Here is a 16,956-nt window from a genome sequence, read left to right on the forward strand (position 1 = left end):
CAAGACAAGGTTTGTGTTTGTGCCTGGGCTATGCACAAGCATGTGTACACACACACACACACACACACACACACACACACAGAGATGGCCTCTTGGGGGAGCCTGCATTCTTTTTTTAGCTTTATCTCCCCGAAAATGCCCTTAGGTAGGAGGAAGGAGACAGTGTTGTGCTCCCAGCTTATCCTGTCAAACTGCTTCTTGCCATGGTCCAGGGGTAGGAGGATGGCAGGGAGGAGGTGCTTCTCTGGGGCTCTTAGTGTCTCCATTCTTCTGCTGTTCCACCCTTGAGCATGATAATTTGGACCTATTTCTTAACCTCTTGGAAACTTAGTTCAATATAGGTTTGGAATTTCTAGGTCAAGAGTGAATCCTAAAAACTCCTTCTCACCCCCTATATCCACCGCTCTTTAGCTTGTTTGCTTAACACTGTTAATTACTATATTTCCATTCTGCTTAATTAACAATGTTTCTCAGTAGGAGGAGAATTGCTCCTAACAGAAACAATTATCTTACAGGTTATTGCAAAGGTCTAAGGAAGGTGGCAGAAGCTGGTTGTGACACTGCGGTGATGGGATCAACACTCCAGGTTTTGCTCCAAGTAAGTGATTCAGATTCTAACCAGGCTGGGTTTGCCAAAGAGCAGGTGGTAAGCCAGGCCAGTAAAGAAACTGTCCCTTCCGGAGGGGTGGGCTTCTGAAGCTCTCTTGTATTGAGAGCTCTTGAGTAATCACTGTTAATCAATACAATACTTTAGGATGCAATTAGGATTAATTAGTCCAGTATTGCTAGCTGCCCTGCTACTTGCTCTGTCTCTTTGGGTGCCTCCTTGTCTTGGTTCCTGCTTCCCCTGAAAAGGAAAATTTCCTTCCCTGTGCCCCCAGCCTGGGGTCTCCTCTCTTCTCTTCCTGTGCCAGTCCTCAAACCCCTCTCCACTTTATAACGTGGAGAGGGAGAGCCAGGAAGGGCCTTGACATGACAGTGGGAAGAAAAGAAAGAACACAATCAAAACACGGTAGCAAACAAGAGAGCAGGTGAGAGAATGTGTGAAGGGTGGAGAATATTTTGGTTATCTTTCAAGAGAGAGAGCTGTGGCTGACAGAGCCACTCAGAAGGCATTTTGTCTGTTCTCCCAACCAGACAAACTGGAAGCTCTCCTGTTCATTACCTGGTCCTGCAGTATGAAATAGCTTCAAGGTTTTTTGTGTTAATTAAAAGGTATGTCTATATTGCACATACTTCTATTTTTTGTGATGACAAAAACATTCCCCACAGCTCTGTAGGGAATGAGGGGGGGCACGCTTATAGCAGTGGGAAGGTTCCACAGTGGGGATCAGGAGACCTATCCCCATCTCAGCCTGGGACTCTGGAAGAATGGTCCAGGGCTCATGATAGATTTGGACTCAATATCCTGTGCTGCCTCTTCCAACTTGGTTTTTACCCCAATATTAAATGAATGGGCTACCAGACTGGTAGGCCTTCACATGCCCATTTCCTTCCTTTTCTTCTCTGCCTCTCTGCCTTTGTGTCCAGAACGTGTTTTCCCTTTGTAAGTTTCTCTCCATTCTGCACATTATGAGTTTCAGCATTTCTGTTGCCCTAGAAAGTCTATCTTTGAGGTCTTGCACTGTTTCTCTTTCTACAACGTCTCATAAACTCCCTTCTTGGATTCAGAACCACCCTTTCTTTCTCATTATCCTGTCAAACTGCTTCTTGCCATGGTCCACGGGTAGGAGGATGGCAGGGAGGAGCTACCTCTCTGGGGCTCTTAGTGTCTCCATTCTTCTGCTTTATCGGGGTTTCCTTTACCCAGAATTTTATTATGTAAAATGCTTCACTAAGACTTTGTTCTAATTATTCGATTTCTGGCATACTCTAGAAAGTCTTTTGATATTTTCCTTCCTCCAACTGATCTATTTTTATTCCATAGTTCTCTTTGGTTATCTCTTAGAATCACACTTTCCTGGTTTTAGTTTTTCAGATCCTTTGTCTTTCTCACTCGTTCTTAGGTCACCTTTTTTTAAATTTTCAAATATATTTTTTGTTCAGCAGAGGGCTCCCTTCCCATCCCTCTTGCAGCCCGGGCAGCTAGGATTTGAAGCTTGCCCCCTGCGTCTTTCTCTCCCGCCTTCTAGCCGTCAGAAACACTAGATCACTGAAACTTGTAAACAATTCGGCCTCGCTTGTTGTGATTGCGCTAAACCTTCCGTCCTCAGCCGAGAACGCTCCAGCACCTCCGCGGATCGCTCATCTCTTGGCTGCCCTCCTGTTCCTGATGTTATTTTACTCCCTGTATCCCCTACTCGTTCTTCACAATTCTATAGGGTGCGTATTATTAACCCCAGTTTACAGCTGAGGAAACCGAGGCTTGGAGAGGTTCGCTCGATATCGTACAGTTTGCAAGGTTAACCCTAATCCGGCCAGTTCTGGCTTTCCAGCCCAGCCTAGCAGCCTAGCCTCCCTCCCTGCCACTGCAGGTTATAACGGCTCTCCCCGTTTTACACGAGGTCCCTTCCCCTTCAAATCCACAGGCAGGAAGATCGTTCCGAACTGATGGGGCTGGGGAATGTGGGAGTCCGGAGTGGGATTTGAGGGAGCTTCCTCAGGCCCGGAATGTTGGATTGGGCAGGTCCCGCCGATGGCTCGCGAAAATGTAACATTCGAGATGGGGTGACCGAGCACTGCAAGGCGGGATGTGGCAAACGGCGGCAAATGCTCGGGGGCCTAGGACTTGCCGCCGGAATGACCGCCGGGGAAGGGGCTTCGGCCCACCCGGCTGGTAACCACACTCTGGCAGGCCCGGGCGGGAGTGGGCCGAGCGGTCGCGCCGCAGGGCGCCCCCTCGCGCTCCTCCGCGCGCCTCGAGGCTGGCGGGTGCAGCGCCCGCCGCGGCAGGTCCGCTCCAGCCCCCTCCTCACTTTCGCTCCCGCTCCCCTCCTCTCCTTTCGCTCGCAACTCCTCCCCCACCTCCCCCTCCCTCCTTCTGCTCCCGCGGTCTCCTCCTCCCTGCTCTCTCCGTGCGCCTGGTCGGGAGCTAGTTGGAGCGCGGGGGTTGGTTCCAGAGCCCAGCTCCGCCGAGCCGGGCGGGTCGGCAGCGCGTTCAGCGGCTGCTGGGAGCCCGACCGCAGCTGGCGCGGGCCGGGGTCGGAACTGCACTAGAGCGCTGAGAGCTGGAGGCCTTTCCTGCGCGGCCGCCCTATTCCCAGACGGGCCGCCAGCTCTCCTGGTTCGCCCCCGCCGCTCCGCGCCGCCCAGGAGTCGGGAGCCGCGGGGAACCGGGCACCTGCACCCGTCGCTGGGAGGTGAGTCCCGGGAGCCCCAGGCGCTTCCCCTGCGCGGGTTGGGGCTGCAACTTGCAAACTTCAGCAACTCGGGTGGGTATCGGGGTAGGGAGGTAGGGGTCTGGGCTCTGGCAAGTTGAAGCCAGGTAGGTGAGGCTGCGGGCGGGAGGGGTTCCCCTGGCTTCCGCGCCACCCGTTGCCACCTCGGCTTAAGAGCTCTCTGCGCTGCCGCGTTCCCGCCGCCCGCCAGCACTGGGTCCCGGTTGCACTGGGCCCTGCCCGGGCTGTGGTTGGCGCATCCGGGCTGCAGCGGCAATGGGGACCCGGGACCCAGACCTGGAGAAGGAGACGGACGAGTGAGGCTGAGAGACAGAGGGACAGAGGGACAGAGGTGCTGAGATGGAGGCTTAGGTAGGGCCGGCTAGTAAACAGCGCGGAGGGAGAGTGCGGGCGGCGAGGCGCGTGGGAACGCGTGGCGCGCCCGGAGTGTGAAATCTCCCGCTCAGGGACGTCCCCACTCCACCGCCGCCGCCTGCGGAGCCGCCGCCCGGATTCTTCCCAGACCCCCCTCCAGGACACTCTTGCCCTGCGAAGCACGAACTCTGCCCGTCAGGCCCCAGGGGCAGTGGCTCAGGGCCCTGCACTCCCGGCTGGGAGGGTGGAGAAGGGTGCGGCAGCTGGAAGCCGGGACGCTAGCGGCGATTTCCCGATTTATGTTTCTCATGGTAATTTGTCTTTGTGGTTGGGGCTGCCCATTCACTTTCCGCTCACGTCCTGCGGGAGATCCAGCGAGGAGGGAGGGAGCGGGGGGAGCTCGGGCACAGAGAGGGATGCAGACGGGAGAGGGGATCGGGGACCCGCGCGGGGAGGGAGCCGAGAGGGAAGTGGTCGCGGGACTGGAGGAGGAAGAAGGCGAGGCTCGAGAGGATCCGGCCCAACGGAGCCGACTCCTTTGCCCACCGCAAACTTTAAACAAGGAGGAGGACCACCTGCAGCGCCGTTCTTGTCCCCTCCTCCCCCCTCACCCCAAGCCCAGTCTTTGGGTCGTTCCGACTGCCCACCGCGCCAGGCGGGAGTGGGCCGCGAGTCTGGATAAGGAGAGAGGAGCGCTGGATTCTGCCCACACCCCTGCGATCCTGCCCAGGCTTTCTGCAGAGGGGCGGGGTGAGAGCAGCCAGAGCCGGGAGGGCTGCCTACCCTGGGGTGCACTCCTTCCTGGCTAACGGAATTGGGACTGGGGGTTTGGAAGCTTGCCTGTGTATAGACCTCACCACGATCCTACCTTCTCTGGCCCTAGCCCCATCTTTTTCCTTCAGCCCCTAGTGAATCCTACCTCCTTCCAGGTTTCTCAGGCACCCCACCCACTTCGGCCGCGGGGCCTCTCTCCACAGCCCTCCCTGCCCGCTTGCTCCTCACTTCCCACTTCCGCTCATCTTTTTAAGCCTGTTCTCTTCTTGACAATCAGCAGTGGCCTCTCACCTTTTCTAAGCCGGGACAGATGACCTTGAGGAAGGGGCAAGAGGGGAACTTGAACCTTACAATTGGACCTCACAACTTAGGAAAAGAGGGGCAGATTTAAAAACAGCTTGGAAAGAAACGGCCAGTACCTTGCCCTAAGTCTAGATTTTCAACGGAGGAGGAAAGGAAATAAAATACAGCAGAGACGGGGGAACTTGCCACTTGGTCACTCATGGGGCGGTGAGAACTGTTCTGACCTTAGGGTGTGGGAGTAGACCACTCGCGAGGAAGGGCTGCCTCTGGCTGTGCTGTGTTGGGAAAGGTGAGTGTGGGTTTCGAGGGGTGCTCTTTTCTCCATATGGACACCTATCACCACCAGTTTGAGAAGGAATGGCAGATCTTCCATCCCTTTTCTTTTTCTAAGCAGCCAATACCAGAGCCTTCCTCCTCCAAAGCCAACAGTAGCGACCATAATCATCACTGTGGACATCCAACACTGTTTAAACCCCTACTGTGTGCAATGCACCATGTTAAATGCTGGTAGATAAAAAGAGGTACAGTGCTGAGCCCATGCCTAGAGAGGTTACTAAGTTCACCAGTTTGATCCTGAGACACTTGTCTACGTGTTTGGGGAGGGAGAACATGGAGAGGAAAATGCAATGGCTGTACAGGCAGCAAGGTGCCTGATGACCCAAGGGTTTAGGAGAGGAAGGATTAAAGAAAGCTTGATAACTCAGGTCAAACAGAGAGCTGAGCTTATTGACTCTGCCCTGAGATAGGACAGCCAGCACCTCCTTTCCCGCTAGCGAGGGTAAAAAGTTCCTTTACCACTTCTAGTGCCAGACTAGAAAACCAGAGAAGCCAAGAGGTCCAGCCCCAAACTATAGATTGCTATGCTACCTCCCCATGTTGTGTGGCTCTGCCATGCCACTTCCCTTCCCTTCTGTTTTAGTGAGCATGAGAGATGAAACCCAAACCTTGCATGATGGCCTCTCAGTCCTGATTTGAGTGGGAGACTCACCAGTGAGAAATTATTCGACTTGGTGGCTTCAAAGCGGAATAAACTGAGGAGCCCCAGAAACTTTCTTGTCTTAGGGTGAACTTCCTGGCTTGTTTGAAATACCCTCCACTGGTCACTTCTTATTGAGACTCAAAGCTGGAAGAGGCCTTGGAGATTGTCCATGTCAGGAGAAGCACAAATTCAAATGCCTACAGAGGGCAGGCAGATCACAATGTGCTGATCAGGCAATTAGAGTGGCCCAGCTTTTGGGCAATTGGGAGTTCAAAGCCAAACTGGCCAAGTGAAACAGTCCTAAGAAAATCAATTAACAGCCTTTAAGTAGCCTGACCCCTTATATCTATAGAGTAAGAAATTAAGATTCTAAGAAGTGAGCTCATCTGCCTTGGATGTACATGTTATCTTATCTCCCTATACCTTGGGGATTGATTGAAATATCTCATGGCCTGGTCATTCTCAGGGCCCATTAAGATTCTTCTGTGAGATGATAAGTTCCTTGAGGGAACCATCTTGTTTTACTCAAATCTGAGCACATCATATCCATTGATATGAGGTTCCACATGCAGAGCCAAGACTGGATTCAGATCTCCTGTTCCCCTTCCTACTGGGAATCCGGTGGGTGTAAACCAATTTTATTCTTTATAAAAAAGAGAAAATTCAACCATAACTTTTTGTTTCATCTAATGTAGCAATAGGGTTAGATGAGATAAGACTAGAAGCTCACATTGGATGTTTGCAGATTCCAAGGAACATCCAGAAAGCCCTGATCCCTGAGTGGGGACCTAAAAAGAGGAATGGGAACCCATCATGGGGGTAGAGGAACAGCAGACATTTATGGATGGAGTACATGTATTTGGGAAGAAGATGCTCTTGGGTCCAATTATTTGAACACTGACCATGACACTCCTGTCCTTAGTCTTGGTCACCCTCTTATATCCAATGATCTGAGTTAGCAACTCATTACCAGTCAACCAGTTCACCACTTTCATTGATGACTGAGGTTGTAGAATGGACAGAGAGGACAAAAAGACAAGATCCCTGATTAGATCTGGGGATGACAAATGCTTGGAGGGAGTGTTATTTATACTTAAGCATCTAAACCCCGGTGGATTCTGGGGACCATCTTTTGCCTCATTCAGTCACCTTGATCACTAGCTTGTCTTCATTTCGTGTGTGTGTGTGTGTGTGTGTGGTGTGTGTGTGTGTTTTGGAAATAGTTACTTCTAATGAATGAGTTTTCTTTACATTCAGATCTTTGCATTTGAGTTTAGCCATCACTAAGTTGGCCTTAAATTTACGACAACACTTAACTAACTTGGTCTTAAATGTATGGCAAGAGGCCAAAGCAAATGCCTTGACTAATGGAATTTCATTGAATTGACAGAATTGAGCCCTTCATTTATAGCATGTGTGGACAACACCTGGATTTTTCACTGGCATCGTGCTATACTTTTGCAAATTCCCCTCTTTGTGACTTTTGGTTTGATGACATCTGCCTTAGCTGAGGAGATAATCCTCTAATGGGTAATCTGGAACAGGATCTTCGTGTATGCCATTCTCTTTCAGATGGATCTCCTGCAATACTTTGCTTCTGAAGAAATTTCCTTTATAACCAGCTTGAATGCTAGAAAATGGCAGGGAGAAGTTCCAGCTGAGAGTTGAGTTCTGAAAGGAAAGGGACAGGAGGGTGCTGAATGTTGTGTGGCTCTGCCATGCCACTTCCCTTCCCTTCTGTTTTAGTGAGCATGAGAGATGAAACCCAAACCTTGGATGATGGCCTCTCAGTCCTGATTTGAGTGGGAGACTCACCAGTGAGAAATTATTCGACTTGGTGGCTTCAAAGCGGAATAAAAAATGAAGATGGTTTTCTGTCCAATTTGCTGCTGGACACAATAGAGAAAGCAGAAGGAGGGATCTCTGGGACGGGGACTGGGGTCAGGAGAGTTTAACCTTGAGCTCTCTTCTTGGCAGTTGGTCTGCTGATTCTCCTCCACTCTCTCTGATTTGAAATAGAGGGACAAGGATTCCATCGGGCTTTCCCTGAGTACACGAAAGCTTTAAAGGCAATGCTGTGTGTGCTGAATCCCTCCATGACACTGTCCTCATTGATCTGCATTTAATAAGGATGACTTAATCAGACTTACACATGGAACTCGTTTGAATTTGAAGCCTTGTCGATATGATCAGAGTATCTTTGCATTCGAACCAGGAATGTCTCTGGCCAGCATCCTCTGTGATAGGAAAGGTTGGTACTTGAAGGATGGTTGGTGACCATCTGTCCTGCCAGTCCCCTGAGGATCAAATTCGAGGTTTCAGTTATGGAGCAGGGAGGCTGGGTTAGAAATGAGGGAGGCTTTTCTGCTTGAGCACCTCTGCCAAACCATTGGGTTCTTCATCTGTGAATGGGAGGTGTTCACAAGAATCCTAAAGCTCTTTCTGGCCCTCAAGTCAGTGGTTTTGAATGGATATTGCAGTTGCTTCTTGATTTTCCAGGAGTGGCTCATTGACTTTTCCGTGGATTCTTTGTGGGGAATGTGAGTCTCAGGCTAGTTTCCAGTTACCATCCAGCCCCCTTGTTGTTAATCCATCTGACCGACTGCCAGTCGCTGCATCTTCAGAGAATGCATTTTCCTGTTTGCCTTAGCCTGAACCAAACATCATTTGGCAGGCAAATCTGCTGTATACTGAGGCATACATGTGCATATAAACATACATATATATGTATATATATACACACATATAAATGTAGATGCAAGGCATTCCAAAGCTGTGTGTTACCAGTTGACCATCGGATTAATCGCAGTTCTATCCGCGGTTCTGTTCCTTGCCAGAACTGACGTGAGCCCGCCCTTGGAGGCAACTTTAGGGAAATGGCTTGCGGGGTAACAATTTAGATCCATCACTATTTGCCAACTCCACTGGTCTACCTGAGCCAAAACTCCCTCCCTACTGCCCTAGTCATTGTCCCAAAGGCCCCCCAGGAGCCCCACTGTTAGGAATACAAAAGAGCTGCAGTTGGCTGTTAATTATTCAGGGACGGATGGATCCAGTGTGTGAAGCACCCAACTCAGGCCTCTTCTTTCCCTTCTTTCAGTGCCTTGAGTAACTCTATATCTGTAGTGAGAAGCTGGGGGAGATCTTATCATTTAATACAAACTTTTGTTTCTAGCAGCCAGCTCCCTCTGCTTCTCTTCCCTCAAGGTGCCTGGGGGAAACTAGTAGCCCTCTCTGAGAGGCCTCATCCACTCAAAGCAGACTGCTTTTAAAGTTTACACATTGCCCTGTTGGTTGGTGTGCATTTCTGCCCAAAAGCAGGACAGAAGAGGAAAATACCACTAGCTCAGACTGATGCAGGGTCAGGCCCCTGCAGATTTCCCCCTTTTGTAGAGCCTGGACTTTCAGTGTTTGGCATCAGGGGTACCCTGGGTCCCATCAGGAGTCTAAGTATACAGCAGTGTCCTTGTGGTAAAAGCTCCAAACAGGCAAGGTCTAAGGAGCACTTCTGTTAATGTCCCCAAGACTGAGGGTCATGTTTCTGCATAGACCAGGTGCCTTGGGGCACCTGCTCCCTTTCAACAGCTCTCCACATTCCAGAGTGAGACTTTCCTCACTTTCCTGCCTAGGCCCTGTCCAGAGAGAAGGCAGCTGTGAAGTGGGGTGAGCAGCCTCAAGTCTACCTCTGTATACAGGTAACAGTGGCTTGGTCCAGTTCAACATGTAATTCACTGACTTCCGTAAAAATCACCTGCAGAGCTTTAAAAAATATATACTTGACAGCCCTATCCTAGACCTTAATTAAGATAGAATTTCTGTGGGGGGAGCCTGGGCACTGGTATTTTTTTTTGAGCTTCAAATAGGCAGCCATGGTTGAGAGCCACTGACCTAAATCTTCTTTTCTAGGCTCTACCTGGCCTCACGCCAATGGCATGCAGAACCTCTTAGCCCTCAACCCTTCTAAACAGCCAGGTCCTTTCTAATGGGCACCAGCTACAGCTCCTGGCATTCGGATCATAGCTACTGTTTGTGTTCTGAATTTAATGACTTTCTATTATAAGTTGATTGTGAGAGCTCCTGTCTGGTTACTTCTTTTTGGTCATTTTTTTCTTAAAAAGCATTTACAAAAGTAATGAATATTCATTCAGCATTTTTTTGTGTGTCGTCTAGATAGGTATGTAACCAAATTGTGATTGTACTCTTTGTAACCAGCCTTTTCATTTAACAGCATATTGTGATAATTTCCCCCTTCCTAAGTATCCTATTAAGATGGGCTTTATAATGGCTGCTTGGTATTCCATCATGTGGATGCGCCATAATTTATTTAACAAACCCCGGGGTTGGGCATTTAAATTGTAAACCACTTTTCACTATTATAAACAATGCTGCAGTGAACATCCTTGCACATAAATCTTTGTGCCTATCAATGATTATTTCCTCAGAACAAATTTCTAGAAGTGGAATATTGATGCTTTTTCACATGGACCATTTAGACCATTTTTGACTCACTTCCTACAGCAATAAAAAGTTTTTGGATTCAGAGTTTTAGAGACATTTTTCACTGTTCTCCTCTGAGACTTCACGCTGACTGCTTCCCCCTCCCAGATTTGAGGTTAGCATCCCTTGACCTAGCCTTGGTCCGAGGCTCTGTCTCCAGATCAGTTCCACAGAATGCTGCCTCTCCCTTCGTAGGAACTCCTAGGCTCTCCTGCCCCCACCTCCAGCATCCTTGTTTCTCCTTTCACCTGCTCAGCCCTTTCATCGTCATACCTCCAGCCCCTGAACCATAACACTCAGTGCCTTCCAGCTAGTGTTCTGTAAAAACAGCTGTGGTTTATAGAGTTGTTACTATACACCAGCCTGGTAAACTTTTTATGTGCATTATCTCTTTTAATCCTCAGGTGCCTTATGTACACATTAAAAAAAATTTATTAATTTATTTGAGACAGGATCTTACTCTGTCACCCAGGCCAGAGTGCAGTGGTGCAATCACAGCTCACTGCAGCCTCACCCTTCTGTGCTCATGCCATCCTCCCATCTCAGCCCCCTCCCGCGTAGCTGGGACCACATGCACACACCACCATGCCTGACTGACTAACTTTTGTGTTTCATGTAGAGATGGGGTTTCTACCCAGGCTGGTCTCAGACTCCTGGGCTCAAGCGACCCACCTCCCTTGGCCTCCCAAAGTACTGGAAATACAAGCATGAGCTACTGCGCCCAGCCCACCTATTATTTTTATCTCCACTTTCCTCATAAGGAAACTGAAGCCCTGAGAAATAAAATTATTTGCCCGAGGTCACACAGCTAATAAGTAGTAGAGCTGGGATTTAAACACAGAACCTACACATTTAACTACCACATACGCTTTTCTCAATCTTCTTGGTGTTAACTCTTGGCTTGTTGTCAACAAGTTGTTCAGAAATGTTCCCTCAGCATCCCATGGACATATGCTGTGTCTTTCTCCAGCAGAAGAGGGGCATTTCTCAGTACAAACAGCAGGAGAGTGGGGATGCTGTTCATCAACGCCCCCCTTTCCTTTTTACTTACTGGGTCATGTCCTCATCAGCCCTTTATCCAGGTAACCCATGCTAGAAAACATTTCTTGCTCCTCACTGACCAGCTGCCAAGATTCCAGCATGCCTTGTAGCTAAGTAGGTCCAAGTTACGATGTATTCCTATTACAGCTTCTCCAGCCAGTTGGAAGAATTTGGGTGCTACTTTCCCAGTGTGGAATATAAGGCTGTCAGGGAGGCATGCTATAGTCATGACAGGGCATAGGCAGTTTGACTTCTACTGGAAATCAGATACTGCTTAAAGTGGAGAATTGGATGTATTCTTGCATTCTTGCCTCTGTAACATTGTCATGACTGAGAAGGTCAAGAAATGGCAACTGAAACTATCCTGATTCAATTCTGACCATGATCCAGAATGAGGTGACAAGATATGATAGGATGATCAGATGAAAGTGACCACATGCGCCTGGTGTTTATAATAGCCAAGGAAAGAAACGATGTACCCGGAGACCTCCCTTAGACTGTAGGAAGTCTGACTTGGGGAATTATGATCCTAGAATTAGGGATTTTAAAAGAGAAGACAGTTTGTGGAAGGTGAGATTCTGGAAGATGAAGCTTCGCATTTTTATCCAGGACTTAGATGAAACTGGAGTAAGCATAATCAAATCTGTTGACAACAAGGCCATGATAGGCAGCTCCAATAAAAGACAGAATAAAGATTCAAAAATGATCTCAACAAAACTGGAATGCTGGATTTCAACTAACAAGATGAAATCTAACAGCAGCAGATGGAAAGTTGCATTTAGATGGCAGAAATTAATTACGCAAGTTCATGAGAGGGTTGGGGACAGACCTGATTTGGTTGAGGTCCTGAGAAAAAGATCTGAGGGGTTCAACTGCACACAGGCTTCATCAGAGCTGGCAAGGTGATGGGGTGGCTCAAAACAACACCATCTCAAATAGAGCTAAGAGAAATGTGGGGTCCAGATTGGGTTCTTCCTGGTCATTCTGTGCTCATTTATGAATATGGATTTGAGAGGGGACCCTGCCCGACTCAGATGTGCTTCGTGGAGGGCATCTGGCATCAGGAGGAGGTTGGGAAGCCCAGCCGAAAAAGGTCTGGTGAAAGAAGCTCCTCTGCTAAGACAGGGAGAAATGCTGAGGGTGACTGTGGTCAACCACAGAAGAAGCAGGGCTTCCTATGGAAGAACATACTCATCAGCCCGGGAGAACCAGAAGAGCCCAGAGTGATAAGTACAGGAGCCTAGGTTTTCTAGAATGAGCATCTTCCCAACCAGATGGACTCTAGTGAAGTAAGCTTCTATTTCAGCACTGGCCAGCAGTTCTGCTGCCTGGCTTTTGCGGGAATCTTGCCCTGGGAACAGGTGATCATCCAACCAGTGTACCTCTATGTCTTTGCGGCTCTGAGGCTAGAACACCAATTCCTTTCCTGATTTCTTTAGAGCAGGGATTCTAAAGTAAAGCCCCTGACCTGTGGCATTAGTGCCACCAGAACTTGTTAAGAATGCAACAATTCTTGGGCTATACCCCAGACCCACTAAAAAGATTCTATCAACCTTTTGCTGGGCTGGGGCCTAGCAAAAAAAGCTTATTTTTTTATTTTTTATTTTTGAGATAATGGAGTCTCACTCACTCTGTCACCCAGGCTGGAGTGCAGTGGTGCAATTTTGGCTCACTGCAACCTCCGCCACCCAGTTTCAAGTGATTCTCCTGCCTCAGCCTCCCAAGTAGCTGGGATTACAGGCACCCACCACCATGCTTGGCTAATTTTTTTATTTTTAGTAGAGACGGGGTTTCACCATATTGACCAGGCTGGTCTTGAACTCCTGACCTCAAGTAAACCGCCCGCCTCGGCCTCCCAAAGTGTTGGGATTATAGGTGTGAGCCACTGCGCCCAACCAACCTGTGCTGTTAAAAACCCTGTTGCATGCTAAAGCTGGAGACACTGCTTTGGACCACGTTAGGTCATTCTTTCTGTTGCTGGATGCTTGTGGTGATTATTTGAAACTCATAACCTACAGCCCTTTACTAGGGAAGCATTGGAGAACCTTGGAAAGAGTGTGGGTTCGAAAATGAGACAGACTTGGCTTCAAACTCAGCATGGCTGCTTTTTGGTTGTGAGTTTTATATAAGTTCCTTTCCCTTTCTGAGCATCCTTTTCTTTTCTTTTCTTTTCTTTTAACTGTAAGATTGGTAGGACTGTGTTTAAAGGAGGATTAAATGAGCTCATTTAATAATCCTGGGAAGTATAGTCAGTCCTCTGTATCTGTGTAATCCATGTGAGGATTCAGCCAAACTTGGATTGAAAATATTTTTTAAAAATGCATCTGGGCCAGGCACAGGGACTCACACCTGTAATCCCAGCACTTTGGGAGGCCGAGGCAGGCGGATCACGAGGTCAGGATATCGAGACCATCCTGGCTAACAGTGAAACCCTGTCTCCACTAAAAATACAAAAAATTAGCCGGGCGTGGTGGCGGGCACCTGTAGTCCCAACTACTCGGGAGGCTGAGGCAGGAGAATGGCATGAACCCGGGAGGTGGAGCTTGCAGTGAGCTGAGATCGCGCCACTGCACTCCATCCTGGGCGACAGAGTGACTGTGTCTCAAAAAAATAAAATAAAATAAAATAATATAATATAATATAATATAAAATAAGTGCATCTGAGGCTGAGCACAGTGGCTCACACTGGTAAACCCAGTGTTTTGGGAGGCTGAAGCCAGAGAATCACTTGAGGCCAGGATTATGAGACTAGCCAGAACAACAGCAAGGCTCTCCCTATCTCTACAAAAAAAAAAAAAAAAAGTTTTTTAAAAATTAGCCAGGTATGGTGTTATGCACCTGTAGTCCTGGCTACTTGGGAGGCTGAGGCAGGAGGATTGCTTGAGCCCAGGAGCTCAAGGCTGCAATGAACTACGATAGCATCACTGCACTCTAGCCTGGGTGACAGAACGAGATCCTGTCTCTAAAAAATAAACATTAAATTAAATTAAATTTTTAAATGTATCTATACTAAACATGTATAGAGACTTTTTTCTTGTAATTATTCCCTAAACAATACAATGTAACAACTGTTTACGTAGTACTTATGTTGTACTCGGTGTTATAAATAATCAAGTGATGATTTAAAGTATACAGGAGAATGTGTGTAGTTATAGGCAAACACTACACCATTTTATGTAAGGAACTTGAACATTTGTGCATTGAGAATTTGCAGGAGTCCTGGGACTGATCCCCCAGATATACTTAGGGATCACTGCATCTTCTTACCGGCATCACAGTTGCCTCTCCTGCAGAATACTGTCTTCCCGGTGAGTTCTCCCTGAGCCCCTCAAAGAGAGGCCTGAGTGTAAGTCCCTCTGTGTCCCCTCACAGCACACACCAATGTGGGGCTCCCTCAAGTTAGGGATCAATTAAGGCTTGGGCTGCCAGCTCCGTCACTCCCTGGACAGTGGAGAGTCAGGGCAGCTTTCCTTCCCACCCCTCATCCTCCTGGGACCCCTATTCTGTGAGCATGAGCAGGTTCATCTCTCCAGTGGACCTGGGTCTCACCAAACCTGATCTTCTGAGACCCATGAGTCAGCACACAGTTTAATCTGCTGAAGCCATGGATGAATAGTCTTGAGGCCCAGACATCGCATGGTGGCCTCTAACTTTAAATAGGTAAGAATCTCGAATTACTGGTGTCAAGCCAGGCTGGGAATGTGAGTGGACCCTCTTTGGAGCTACAAGTTGCCTGAGTCTTTGGCACAAGTCTTTACTGAGTGGTCAGCAGGTGGAGTCTTGAGTTTCTCAGAGACAGAGAGCTCAGGTCCCCACGAGATAGCCCATTTGATGTTTTGGGTGACACTGCCCAATAGCATTCTTTTATTTCTCTGAAGTCTGTTTCTCTCCCTGTGGGTTCCGTCACTTCTTGGTGTGGATGGCTGTTTGTCCCTCTTCTATGCCACAGCTCTTCAAACATTGGAAGCTGATGAGCCTCCCACCTCTTCCCCACTTCAGCAGTCCTCCTCTGGCTTGTCTCTTCATCTCTGGGCATAGGACTCTGAAGATCTCCCACTTCTCTCCAGTTGAGATCACCAGGGACCAAAGGTGGCCCTCCAGGTGAGGCCTGACCAGCATATCCGTATCAACTCAGCTAGTGCACCTTCTGTTAACATAGCCTCAACTCTCATCTGGCTGTTTTTAGCAGCCACACAGCACTGCTGATTTCTACTGAGCTTACAGCCAACCAGCACCCCAGGGTCTCTTTAACATAATGTACTCAGCCGCATCTTCCCAATTTTACCTTTGTGTTTGAATTAGTTTTCTAGGGCAGCTGTAACAAAACACCCCACACTGAGGGGCTTAAACAACAGAAACTTACTGTCTTCCAGTCCTGGAGGCCAGAAGTCTGAGATCAAGGTGTGGGCAGAGCTCCTTCTGAGGGATGTGACAGCAAATCTGCTCCATGCTTCCCTTCTGGCTTCCGGTGGTTTGCTGGCATTCTTTGGTGTTTCTTATTTTATAGAAGCATCAATATAATTTCTGCCTTCATCTTTGCAACACGTTCTCCCTGTGTGCATGTGTGTCACCAAATTCTCCCTTTTTATAAGGACTCCAGTCATAATGGGTTGGGACCCACCCTCCAGTATGACTTCATCTAACTACATCTGCAACAATCCTATTTCCAAATAAGGCAATAATCCGACATACAGGGGGTTAAAACTTCAACCTGTGAGCTTTTTAGGGGGATTCATCCTACAACAGTGCTGTAGCTTTTTGACCTCCTGTTTGGGACTTTACATTTTTCCCTAATTTATCTTATCTTGAAATAATCTCTCCAGCTGACAAAGATATTTCGGATCCTGCCTCTGTCATCCAATGTATCTGCTGCTGCTGTCAACTTCAAGTGCTTCTTGTACATTGATCCAAGGATTTGCTAAGAGGTTGAATGGGGTGGTGTGTGTGGGGAGCTCTGCAGCATGGCCCCTGGACACTTCCCTGCAGGTGGCTGGGATCCATTGCTAAGCCCCCTTGGGGTACAACCAGCTATGCGCCCCACTAATGCTACTGCCTTCCAGCTTCCTCTCTCTAGCTTATACACAACGATTTCATGAAGAGCTTGTCGGATGTCTCATTTAAGATCTGCTTGATGAGCAAATTCCACTTTGCTTGTCTACCACCATGGTGACCCTGTCAGTGGAGGAGGTGCACTTTGCCTGACAGGACTTTTCTACCAAACACGCACTGTCTGCTGGTGATCTCAGCCGTCCTTCTCAAATGCCCACTAGCCTTCGTTTAGAGTCTCTGCAGGAGGCACATTGAGTTGACCTCTGTGGTTTGCAAAACCCACCTCAGACCCTTTTCTGGAAGTGAAGACTGCATGGTCCACTGGAGGCCTCCCAGCCGCCCTAGTGCTTGCCAGGATCCTATCATGATTCCTATGAGATCAGGAATCTACAGCTGTTCTGAGCCTCATTTGCATGTTCCCTGTTCGCTGGATGTGTGTCCCGGCCAAGTGGCTTGAACACATTCAGAGCAGCTGGAGCCTCTGCAGGCCTCTCACCAGCCTCCAGCTTGGCCCCCCTGTGCCCAAAGCTCCTCTCACCATTTCCTTCCTGTGGAATACCGCACCCTGATGGGGGAGACAGAAGCCAAGCTGGAGACAGCTGGAGGACGTGCCAGAGAAGC

At 48.6% G+C, this 16,956-nt stretch overlaps 1 protein-coding gene across 3 annotated transcripts in view; it reads left to right on the plus strand.

The window, feature by feature from the left end:
* Window positions 1-2,867: 2,867 nt before the first annotated feature.
* Window positions 2,868-16,956, plus strand: part of SEMA5B (semaphorin 5B) — a 121,339-nt gene continuing 107,250 nt past the window's right edge. For 2 of the 3 annotated variants that reach the window (XM_033211011.1, XM_033211012.1), the window contains exon 1: window positions 2,868-3,299. The gene's annotated coding sequence lies outside the window, so the exon portion shown is untranslated. The remainder of the gene's footprint in view (window positions 3,300-16,956) is intronic. The other variant, XM_033211014.1, reaches the window with a different exon arrangement.

Source organism: Trachypithecus francoisi, unplaced genomic scaffold, assembly GCF_009764315.1.
Source record: "Trachypithecus francoisi isolate TF-2019V2 unplaced genomic scaffold, Tfra_2.0 Lachesis_group0, whole genome shotgun sequence".
In the NCBI taxonomy this organism is placed as follows: Eukaryota; Metazoa; Chordata; class Mammalia; order Primates; family Cercopithecidae; genus Trachypithecus; species Trachypithecus francoisi.